At 39.3% G+C, this 12,724-nt stretch overlaps 1 protein-coding gene and 1 pseudogene across 4 annotated transcripts in view; one reads left to right on the forward strand and one right to left on the reverse strand.

The window, feature by feature from the left end:
* GRM5 (glutamate metabotropic receptor 5) overlaps positions 1-12,724 on the forward strand; it is a 596,160-nt gene that overhangs the window by 159,559 nt on the left and 423,877 nt on the right. The window lies entirely within an intron of this gene.
* LOC110130806 (BAG family molecular chaperone regulator 1 pseudogene) lies at positions 6,585-7,716 on the reverse strand (annotated as a pseudogene).

Below are 12,724 nucleotides of genomic sequence, written 5' to 3' on the forward strand. Positions count from 1 at the left end.
TAATGAATGGGATTAGGAAAAAAGTCAGATTTGATGTAGGCGATTGTGTGGTGTTGGATTGATTTTTAAGACCCAAGATTCCACAAGTAAGAATGAATTGACTATATGACATGGGATGATAAATGAGAATATTAATGAAAGTATTTACAATTTTAAAAGTGAAGGAAAATGTCCAAAGAATAGCATGTTCATGGATTTTGAGAAATGAGAAAGTATGAACAGTTGAAAAAGAAGTTTGGCAATGAACAGTGAGATGGGAAAGTGACAGAGAAGGTAGCAAAGACATTTCACAAATAGAAAAACACCAGCTTGTGGACTTTTATTTCAGCATTCATTGCTGTTATTTAATTTTTTATTCTTTTTAGTTAGATGTTAGTTGAGGGAAAAGAAGACACATTTCTTTTCAACTGGCAAACCAAAGCATATGCTTAGCAAAAAGAATGGCCAAAAACATTTAAGAGTTGAGATATTTTCTGAAAATCTCGCAAGTTTTCTAGTTTATTTAAAGATAAGAAGTAATATGTAAAGTTTAAATGTTAATTACCTATGAATGACCTTTCTGAATTGCCTGTTTGGAAGGCTTGTCTCTGAGACAACTTAAAGGAATTTCAAAGAGTATGTTTTTCCAAATAAAATTGATTTATAAAAAGGTCATCTACATGACTTAGAGATACATGGGTCAGGCAAGTAGATAAGTAATTGCAAATTCAATGTTAACAGTTTAGGAGGTGTTTAAGAAAAGCCTACCTGGCATTTTGGTAACATCAGCTTTTAAAGGAATCAACAAGGCACTGAAACTTCCATGAAACAATTTTTTCTAGAGTGGATTCAGTCAGAAGTCAGCCAATGTGATTTAAATATATTGGTAACCTTAGAAAAATAGAGTACCAGCTATTTGTGAAACAAAGAATGATTATTACATCCTTGTAATATCATGACCTAAATATAACAACACCTAACATGTTGTTATTTATATGACTATTTATCCTTCTGTGATCATTCTGTATATACAGACATAAAGCTTGCTTCTTGCTGTTTATATATTTTACATTTTGTTGCTAATAGAGAAGTAACAATAGCTCAGCAGGCTCAAATGCTCACTGTATGCAAATGCTAAGCACCACTTACACATATCATGAAAATTTCCATATCATTTATTATAGGTATATACATTGTAAATTAATATCTGTAGTAGGAATATGTCAGCATGGTACAGATGACTGTCACAGCTGTCTCTAGGCATTTATTTTATTTCTAAACTTACTGTGATATACATGTATCATTTATAGATGTATATCCAGCATATACATAAGATGACTTTTTGTAGTCAGATCTTTCATGCATCTTAAATCATTACTTTGGGATAAGTTGTTAGAAGCAGAACTGAGTCAAAACACATATTCCATTGAAACATCATTATTTTATTGTATCAGAAAGAGATAGTGAGGTTTTGATAGGATTGATAAATTATCATCCAGTAATCTCATGCCAGTTTACACCCCCATTAGTAGTTCATGACACATATTTCCCTACATCCTTACTGACACTGGAAGTAGAATCTATCTTATTCACATTTGAAATATATCCAGAACTTTGCCTGACAAAGCACATGCTTAAAAATATTTGTCGAATAATGAACTTATCTACAAAATAGTAATAAACTCACAGACATAGAAAACCTTTCTGCTTGCCAAGGGGGAGATGTTGGGGAAGGGATGGATTGGGAGTTTGGGATTAGCAGATGCGAACTTTTGTAAGTAGATTGGACAAACAACATGTAGCACAGTTATAAATCATAATGGGAAATAATGTGAAAAAGAATAAGCATATATGTATAACTGAATCACTTTCCTGTATAGCAGAAATTAACACAACACTGTAAATCAACCATAAAATAATTTAATAAAATAAATTGTGGAAAATTAAATTTATAAATTTATTAAATGAATGAGCATTTATTTATAATGCTTATTTTTGTAGCCTGTAATATTTTAAAGTTTCTTATTTTTCTTAACTGAATTGTTTTCGGGAAAAGTTTTCAATTTTTTCTTTGACTATTTTAAGAAAAGCATCTCTGTATTATGACAGCACATCTACACATCTGTAGCATATTTAATAGCATTTTTTCATTCTGTCATTAGAATATTGTTCTGTACTTTTATTAATATGTACTTGACCTAAATTTTCACAGCTGGAAATAATTAAATCAGAAACCACACCCCTTCACCATTTCTTTTAGCAAAAACTACCACTATTTTATCTATAATTGAAGTAGTTCTTATGTCTACCTGTCTACTTCCTTCTGTTCTCTGCCTTCAAGGAGTAGGAATATGACATGAAACCATATTTGAAGGTCATATAATCCAAGTAATGTTTCTTTTCCTTTGTGTAATGCGCCAGATTATCATTTAATCATCATTTCTCTTTTCCTAAATTAACATAGACAAGCTTTCTTTGGCATGTCTTATTTTGAGGTGGGGACGGGTTGATAAACACGGATGGCAGTAAAATTTGGAGATCACAGTTTCTTCTTTGTATTCTAACAACTTCACTCAGCTATTTATATATTAATTTATGTCTTTGTAATACAAGTCTGACCCAGTGATATTTTTAGGAAAACTCAGGTAATAAAGAAAACTAAGATCCTGGGTGTATTTAAGCACAACAGAAGTGGATGAAAATAGTGCATATATCACTTATATACATAGTGATTCAGCCCAGATGAACTGGGGAAATCTGTTCTCAATTTAATTCTTTTTTATACTTTTGATCAGATTATGTATTTAGAAGACATTTATAGAACTAGCAAATGATAAATACGTTTAATTTGTTACCAGTTGACCCTATTTTTTCACACAGAACTGTGAAGTCTCATTGATAAATATAGGTCAATTTTATCATAAAATGCTTACTGATAAGTGGTTATCTGGACTAGCCCTTTCAGTATGTCTTGACATAGCCCACACTTAACTGTCATTTTTTTTTCAGTGGTATTGGTTGATCAAAAACTATAGTGAATTGAGGGATGCTTTTAAGTGTTTCTGTATGTTATTAATCACCACACTGTTCTCCTTAGTTGCTGTACTAGTTTGCATTCCCACCAACAGTGTTAAGAGGGTTCCCTTTTCCCCATACCCTCTCCAGCATTTATTGTTTTTAATGATAGCCATTCTGACTGGCCAAATAATTGATGCTTAAACTGTGGTGTTGGAGAAGACTCTTGAGAGTCCCTTGGACTACATGGAGATCCAACCAGTCCATCCTAAAGGAAATCAGTCCTGAATGTTCATTGGAAGGACTGATGCTGAAGCTGAAACTCCAATACTTTGGCCACCTGATGTGAAGAACTGATGCATTGGAAAAGACCCTGATGCTGGGAAAGATTGAAGGTGGGAGGAGAAGGGGACGACAGAGGATGAGATGGTTGGATGACATCACTGACGCGATAGACATGAGTTTGAGTAAGCTCCGGGAGTTGGTGATAGACAGAGAGGCCTGGTGTGCTGCTGTCCATGGGGTCGCAAAGAGTCAGACACGACTGAGCGATTGAACTGAACTGATTCTGATTGGCATGAGATGATATCTCATTGTGGTTTTGATTTGTACTTTAATAATGAGTGATGCTGAGCATCTTTTCATGTGTTTATTAGCCATCTGTATGTCTTCTTTGGAGAAATGTCTGATTAGTTCTTTTGCCCACTTTTTGATTGGCCTGTTCATTTTTCTGGTATTGAGATGCTTATATATTTTGGAGATTAATTTTTTCTCAGTTTCACTCGCTATTATTTTCTCCCATTCTGAAGGCTGCAGGACTATATTTTTAAAGTATATTTTCCCTTGATTTTTAAAAGGAAGCACTTAATATAATATGCATTTATTAGAGGCTTCATTTGAGCTGTAAATAGTGTCCTGGAGAATGTCTTTAAGGAATTTAAATCTCACTCTTATTTCACTAAAATTAATTGAGCACACACACAAACAAAATAAGCAAGAAAACAAGAGAAAACAGAGAGAGAAAATCCTTCCTGACTACATTGGTGGCTTGACTTTGTGGTGTTTCAATAGTAACGACAGCCTTTAGTTTGAGAAAAGATGGGGGAGCTACTACTGTAGCTCATAAATATTGAGGAGCATGATCTTCCTCCAGAGCCAGTGCCTACCAATTCATGTGGATTCTGGTTGCCAAGAGACAAAGTTTGGCCCATTTAAATTATGCTCGGTGGTCTGACAAATGCCAGATTTATGATAAAATGCTAAGTCTTTTGTGGCAGAAAAATTCTACTTAAAACATTTAGTCCTTTTAAAATTTAATTATCTTTCTAAATGATGACGAATATGGGCAGCTTTCAAATTAAGGGCTTTTTTCCCTTTTATCTGTTTTTTTTGTTTTTTGGGTCAACATCCACATTGAAAATTCTAAATAATGCTTTCTTCCAGATAGTCAAAACAAGCTAACACTGAAGTCTTACTTCTAGAATACATTCATGCTGCCAAAAATTCTGAAGGCTTGAATTTTCAATCCTGGGGTATTTGGCTTTGTGCAAAGAGCTAGTCAAACTGGGGGAGGGCCAAGAGGGGGCCAGAGCTTCCTGAACCACTATACTGACTTCCTTCCTTCTGGTACATCCTCTGTCCTGGTGGACTCCGCTAAGCTCTTCCAAACCAGTGAGTGATAAAGAGGGCTTTCTTTATTCAAGACATCGTGAGCCTGAAAATCAATTAGTATGGTATGCTTTAAGGTTCTAGCCTTCCGAAAAGAAAGGCTGAAAAAGCTGCATGAAATAGGAAAGCAGTAGTTCGTACCATTTTAGTGTAAATGGTTTCAATATGTTGATAGCCACCTCATTATACTTAATTGTTAATTAAATATTAAGTAGTTGAAATGTAAGTGCTAAGCAGTTATTTCAAACAGAGGGGATAGATGCTCTTATTCATTGTATATATAGTATTTGCAGAGGTTAAAATCCATTCTTGAGTTGGAATCAACAGTGAACAGAGCATGGAGCTATCCTCATGGAACTTCTGTTTTTGTGCACTCAAGATTGAGGTCCCTTAAGGAGTGGATTCCTCTGTGATTTATGTGTGAAGTCGCAACCTGAGGTTACTTTAGAAAAGCTTTACAAGGCAGTTTGGAGAACTGCTTCAAAGAAGATCAATTGATATTTCTTTTCCTACTCTTCCTTCCCCTCCCTCTTCTTCTTCTACATTTCTTTTGCTTGCAACATAATTCAAGATTAAATTTTTTATTTTATAAAGAGTAGGTGGTACTATTTGTACCCAATGTTCTATGTATTATGATTATCAATTATTCTATCCCCTGAAAAATATGGGCACTCTCTTTTTCTTAAAAGCTGGTTTTTGAAAAGCTATTATAAATCTTATTGAAGAAACTTTATCTGAATATTTTCTTTGTCTTATCTGACCATTGAGACCAATTAAAGATGATAAGCTTCTTTTTATTTCATTTTAGACAACATTCAATGACTAATTCAATAAAAGGTCTTTCATTTGCCTTTTATTTTTAATTTTGTCATGGCCCTTAGGCAGCTAGTTATAATTTCATTTTCTTATGTTTAAGAAGTGACAAAGTCATAAATATTGCTAAGAAAAAGGAAAATTACTTTCCTTGTCTTTCTGAAGTGTGCATTATCGACCTTTAATCCATTATGCAGTTATTCATACCTTGTTCTGTGGTGGCTCAGACAGTAAAGGATCTGCCTGCCGTGTAGGAGACCCAGGTTTGATCCCCGGATCAGGAATATCTTTTGGAGAAGGGAATGGCAATCCAGTCCAGTGTTCTTGCCTGGAGAATCCCATGGACAGAGGAGCCTGGCGGGCTATAGTCCATGGGGTCACAAAGAGTCAGACACGACTGAGCGACTAACACTTTCACTTTTCATACCTTGTGTGAAGTGAATAAGTGATGTGCAGATGGGATATGGATCCTGCCTTAGGATTCAGTGGAACAAAGCAATAGAGGCAGGAAGAGGGGTGCTGAGGTCTAGGATTAGCTTTTTTTTTTTTTTTTTTTTGTATATAAACTGCTTTATTTTTTAAGTAACAAATGAAGGGGGAAAGGACCACAAAACAGACAGAAACAACCTCAAAGTAACTTGAAGAAAATGTAGATCTCAGAAGGGGATGGCTCACAACACCACCTCTGAAGGAACTCCTGAGAGGTTTATGGCTGCCCTTACTACCTGCCTGATGTATTCACTCTGGCCCTCCTCACTGCCCCTCATAAGCCAGGGTTCTGACCTGGTTTCAAGCGGAGACTTAGTCAACTCTGGGTTCTAACCTTCTAGAGATTTGCTTGGGAGCAAGGCAGTCCATATATCAACCACAGGCCCAACTCCAGGAATGAACCAGAGATCTCATGACCTATGGCTGATCAGGGTCACTGGGAGCTGAGGACAGGGTCATGAACCCACAACAGGCCGGCTGTTTCAGAATCAGGTCACATGAGAGACACTTGGGCTACCTGTTCTGACCCATTCCCGACTGTCCTCACCAGACAAGGGCTCCTGGTGATTCTGGTTTACACAGACAGGTTTATGGGATCATAAGCACAAAAAGGCCTCATGGATCTGAAGACCAAAATGGCCGATAAACTCAGAACTACCTCAGGATACATAAGAGCTCTCACCAGCCCAAAGAAAGCACCCAAAGGTCCAAACAGCTGGGAAGACTTGGTAAGGGGGCACTCTCCAGACAAGGTGGGCTGCTGGACAGCACAGATCCACAGAGACAGAACAAGAAGCTGACAGGAGGCTAAAGACTGTATGTACGATACTTGTTCATTGAGAGCAGGTGTGACAGAAGGAAAAGGCAATGGGCCAGTTGCCCCCAGCAGCTCTGGGGAAGGCGGGGGACTTCTGCTCCAGAGATGGCAGAGCTGGTGGGGCTGTTCTTCACTGCAGCACGGCCTTCTCTGCCTCACCTCAGTCAGCGAGGGCCACGTTCGTGGACTGCAGTCACTCTGTCTCCTGGCAGATGTTCTGCTCCACTGTGTCACACTCAGCTAGGAAGGCCTGAATCCTTTTCACCAAACCTTTCCTTTTCATTCTACTGTCTTTGAAATTTTCTGGCAGAATTAGCATGTCAGCCTCCTCCAAGATCTTCATAAACTGCTCGATTGTGGCTTTTACTCTCCTATCAAGTTTGCAGAGAGCTTCAGCTTGCAAATCCTTGGCCAGAAAACCCTGCTGGATTCCAGCAAGGTCTTATTTCAGTTCTTCCAGCTGGTCAGCTATCTTCTCCACAGATTTTTCCAAATCTTTCAGCTTCTTTAGCTTAGCTTCTTCCTCCGGACCATTCTTTTTCCCAATTAACATAACCCGGCAACCATTTTGTATTCCAAGTGCTGACAATGGCATCTCCATTTCCTTCCGAGATTTTCCCTTAAATATGAGTTTCTGAAAAGGCAGCGGAATCCCTGTAGCCTCTTCAACAACCTGGGCCAGGTCTTGGACAATTGGCTCACTATTGCCTTCTTGTGGGGTAACTTGAAGATGGTGCTTCTCATTGCTGTGGGTGATGGTCACGCTGAGCCTGGCTGCCGCCATTTCTTCGCTCCGGGCCACCTCTTCGCTCCGGGCCGAGCGAGGCCGTGCTTTCTTTTTCACCCGCGGCCTGCGAGCGCAGGCGGCTGCGCCTCTGGTGGATCCGGCATGCCCTCTGGTCACGCTCCGAATGGCTGATTTCTGGGAGGGAGGCGGACCACGCTCGGCTGGGTGCACCGACTGGCGAGGCTCCCCGCCCGACCGAGGGGCGCGCCACCGGGGACCCAGCCGCTCCTGGTCGCCTCGCGGGCTTCGCGCGCTAGGATTAGCATTAGTGATCCTGCTGCCCTTACCTTGGTTTGAGCTGCCTGACCTTTCACCCGGGGTTTTTCTAACTGTCTGTCCTGCTTCTGCCCCTGGCTTTGGCAGTGTGTTCTCAATACAGCCGCCCGAATGGTTCTAAATTGTGTCAGTCATATCATTTAGCCTCTCAGGGTCCTCTGGTTTACTGTCTGTCACTCCTTGGAAGAATATAAGCTCCATTAGGATGAGTGTATTTTATGTGCTTCGTCCATCATTACTATGTCCCCAGCTTTGGAAGAATCCTTAACATAGGGTAACTGTTTCTTCACATTTGTTTAAATGAATGAATTCTGGAAGCAGTTTGTTCTAAGGCTAGAGGTTTGAGTATTATCAACCTGCAGACAGTGACTGAAAACATGGAAGAAGACAGATCAGTTATTGGGTGAATCAAAGAAAGTCAACTTCAGTCTTCCAGAGAAATTTTCCAAAAAAAAAAAAAAAAAATGCGAACTGGTTGCATTAATTGATGCCTGGTCTCCTCTCACTGTAAGTTTTGTCATTTAGGGTCTTGGAAGAATTTACCCCATAAGGTTCAAGAGAAAGTACTTTAATGAAAGGACTCCATACTGATGTGTGATTAAGGCTGGGGACCAGCAGCAACAGGAGACCACTACTACCCACTAGAGCTGTGATCAAGGAGAGAGAACTAGGAATATGAGTCCAGGGAGGTAGGAAGCTGTAGAAGGCGGCCCACCAATGGGAAGTCTACTCAGGAAGGAATGCCACTTCTCTCAGAGATGTGATTCTGAAATGCGAAGGGAGGAGAGAAAAATATGCTAAACTCTTTTCTACGCCCCCTCCCCTATTGCCTCCCTTTAGCCAAACCCAACTAAAAGCTGGGCAAAAGGGACACCTATCACTGCCCTCTTTAGGGGTCAGCCTTCTGGGGCCTAGACCATAGAGCAGGGCAGAGAAGTGTAGAGACTGGACCTTGCACTCCAGTGAAGGGAAACAGGGAGACCCAGTGGATATTCAACATAAAACAGAATTATACTTCTAATTTTCTCAGTGATCAGACCACACCTGGGACCCTGTGCTTTTTCTGGGCACTACTACTTTATATGCTCATAGACAGACAAACACAAGCTATTTCATGTCCATCAGCAGACGAATGGATAAGGAAGCTGTGGTACACATACACCATGGAATATTACTCAGCCATTAAAAAGAATTCATTTGAATCAGTTCTAATGAGATGGATGAAACTGGAGCCCATTATACAGAGTGAAGTGAGCCAGAAAGATAAAGACCAATACAGTATACTAATGCATGTATATGGAATTTAAAAAATGGTAATGATAACCCTATATGCAAAACAAAAAGAGACACAGATGTATAGAACAGACTTTTGGACTTTGTGGGAGAAGGCGAGGGTGGGATGTTTCGAGAGAACAGCATTGAAACATGTATATTATCAAGGGTGAAACAGATCACCAGCCCAGGTTGGATGCATGAGACAAGTGCTTGGGGCTGGTGCACTGGGAAGACCCAGAGGGATGGGGTGGGGAGGGAGGTGGGAGGGGGGATTAGGATAGGGAATACATGTAAATCCATGGCTGATTCATGTCAATATATAGCAAAAACCACTACAATATTGTAAAGTAATTAGCCTCCAACCAATAAAAAAAAAAGCTATTTCATGTAAGTCATTGTGAATACAGGAACTGGGGTTATTGAGTTTCAGAATACATGATTTGAGAAAACATACAGAATTGGCTATATAATTTGCAAGACCCACTGGAAAATAAAGTTGTAGGATCAGTGTTCAAAAATCATTAAGCCTGTGGACAGGCTTAATGTCCTCATTATAGGACAGTGACATCATAGGATTAAACCAAGCTTGTTACCATTCTAAGCCATGCTCCATGTAGGCAACCTTGGGAACATGTTAACTCCATCAAACATTTGAAGGACTGGCATGTGGATGATGGGGTCAACAGATGAAGCTTAGTATGTATCTTAAGACGGTACAACCCAGAACCGAGGTAGAGCATTTTATCAAATATTCTCTGTTTGGTGGTCTTGTTTTTTCTTTAAGTTGATCTGTTTAACACCAAAAGATCCTCCTATAAGCTGGGATTGCCTGTGCTGAGTTTAGCTACAATCTGTCAGAGATGTTATGGAAAGGATTAAGTAAAATGTTGACTATGAATGTTTCCAACACTAAGGATTATAGATTAACATTTTTTGGTGAAAATTTTATCAGAAAATTATGTATTATTCTATTTAGAGAAGACTAATTTGAGGTTGATATAGGTAGGTAGATAGATATTAGCAATGAGATATGCCTTTAGCAGGAGAGATCTTGTAGGTCTTTTTTATATATAATCATGATGCCAATACTTTAGACATTTGCTTTCACATTATTATAGTTGTTCTAATTTATCATATTTATATTGTTTCATCAGTTTTATCACTCAGTCCTGTCTGACTCTTTGTGACCCCATGGACTGCAGCATGCCAGTGTTCCCTGTCCATCACCAACTCCAGAAGCTTGCTCAAACTCACATCCATCGATTCGGTGAAGTCATCCAACCGTCTGATCCTCTCTCATCCCATTTTCCTGCCTTCCATCTTTCTCAGCATCAGGGTCTTTTCCAAGGAGTCCATTCTTCGCATCAGGTGGCCAAAGTATTATAGTTTCAGCTTCAACATCAATCCTTCCAATGAGTATTTGGGACTGGTTTCCTTTAGGATGGACTGGTTGGATCTCCTTGCAGTCCAAAGGACTCTCAAGAATCTTCTCCAACACCATAGTTCAAAAGCATGAATTCCTCAGCACTCAGCTTTCTTTATAGTCCAACAATCACATCCATATGACTACTGGAAAAAACATAACCTTGACTAAACGGACATTTGTTGGCAAAGTAATGTCTCTGCTTTTTAATGTGCTATTTAGGTTGGTCATAGCTTTTCTTTCAAGAAACAAGCATCTTTTTATTTCATGGCTGCAGTCACAGTCTGCAATGAATTTGGAGCCCAAGAAAATAAAGTCTCTCACCGTTTCCATTGTTTCCCTATCTTATTTGGCATGAAGTGATGGAACTAGCTGCAATCATCTTAGTTTTCTGAATGTTGAGTTTCAAGTAACTTTTTCACTCTCCTCTTTCACTTTCATCAAGAGGCTCTTTAGTTCTTTGCTTTCTGCCATAAGGGTGGTGTCATCTGCATATCTGAGGTTATTTATATTTCTCCAGGCAGTCTTGATTCCAGCTTGTGCTTCATCCAGCCTGGTATTTCGCATGATGTACTCTGCATATAAGTTAAATAAACAGGATGACAACATACAACCTTGACTTACTTCTGTCCCTATTTGGAACCAGTCTGTTGTTTGATGTCTTGTTCTAACTGTTGCTTCTTGACCTGCATACAGATTTCTCAGGAGGCAGGTCAGGTGGTCTGGTATTCCCATCTCTAAGAATTTTTCATAGTTTCTTGTGATCTATACAGTCAAAGGCTTTGGCATAGTCAGTAAAACAGAAGTAGGTGTTTTTCTGGAACTCTTGCTTTTTCGATGATCCAGCAGATATTGGCAGTTTGATTTCTGGCTCCTCTGCCTTTTCTAAATCCAGCTTGAACATATGGAAGTTCTTGGTTCATGCACTATTGAAGCCTCACTTGGAGAATTTTGAGCATTACTTTGCTAGCATGTGAGATGAGTGCAATTGTGCAGTAGTTTGAATATTCTTTGGCATTGCTCTTCTTTGGGATTGGAATGAAAACTAACCTTTTCCAGTCCTGTGGCCACTGCTGAGTTTTCCAAATTTGCTGGCATATTGAGTGCAGCACTTTACAGCATCATCTTTCAGGATTTGAAATAGCTCAGCTGGATTTCCATCACCTCCACTAGCTTTGTTCATAGTGATGCTTTCTAAGGCCCACTTGACTTCACATTCCAAGATGTCTGGCTCTAGGTGAGTGATCACACCATCATTGTTATCTGGGTCATTAAGATCTTTAATGTATAGTTCCTCTGTGTATTCTTGCCATTTCTTCCTAATATCTCCTGCTTCTGTTAGGTCCGTACCATTTCTGTCCTTTATTGAGCCCGTCTTTGCATGAAATGTTCCCTTGGTATCTCTAATTTTCTTGAAGAGATCTCTAGTCTTTCCCCTTCTGCTGTTTTCCTCTCTATCTTTGCATTGATTGCTGAGGAAGGCTTTCTTATCTCTCCTTGCTATTCTTTGGAACTCTGTATTCAAATGGGAATATCTTTCCTTTTCTCCTTTGCTTTTCGCTTCTCTTCTTTTCTCAGCTATTTGTAAGGCCTCCTCAGACAACCATTTTTCCATTTGCATTTCTTTTTCTTGGGGATGGTCTTGATCCCTGCCTCCTGTACAATGTCACGAACCTCTGTCCATAGTTCTTCAGGCACTCTGTCTCTCAGATCTAATCCCTTGAATCTATTTGTCACTTCTACTGTATAATCGTAAGGGATTTGATTTAGGTCATACCTGAATGGTCTAGTGGTTTTCCTTACTTTCTTCCATTTAAGTCTGAATTTGGCAATATGGAGTTCATGATCTGAGCCACAGTCAGCTCCCAGTCTTGTTTTTGCTGACTGTATAGAGCTTCTCCATTTTTGGCTGCAAAGAATATAATCAATCTGATTTCGGTGTTGACCATCTGGTGATGTCCATGTTAGAGTCTTCTCTTGGTTGTTGGAAGAGGATGTTTGCTATGACCAGTGCATTCTCTTGGCAAAACTCTGTTAGCCTTTGTCCTGCTTCATTTTGTACTCCAAGGCCAAATTTGCCTGTTAATCCAGGTATCTCTTGACTTCCTACTTTTGCATTCCAGGTCCCTTTAGTGAAAAGGACATATTTTTTGGCTGTTAGTTCTAGAAGGTCTCTTAGGTC

Source organism: Odocoileus virginianus, chromosome 28 (assembly GCF_023699985.2).
Source record: "Odocoileus virginianus isolate 20LAN1187 ecotype Illinois chromosome 28, Ovbor_1.2, whole genome shotgun sequence".
Classification (NCBI taxonomy): Eukaryota; Metazoa; Chordata; class Mammalia; order Artiodactyla; family Cervidae; genus Odocoileus; species Odocoileus virginianus.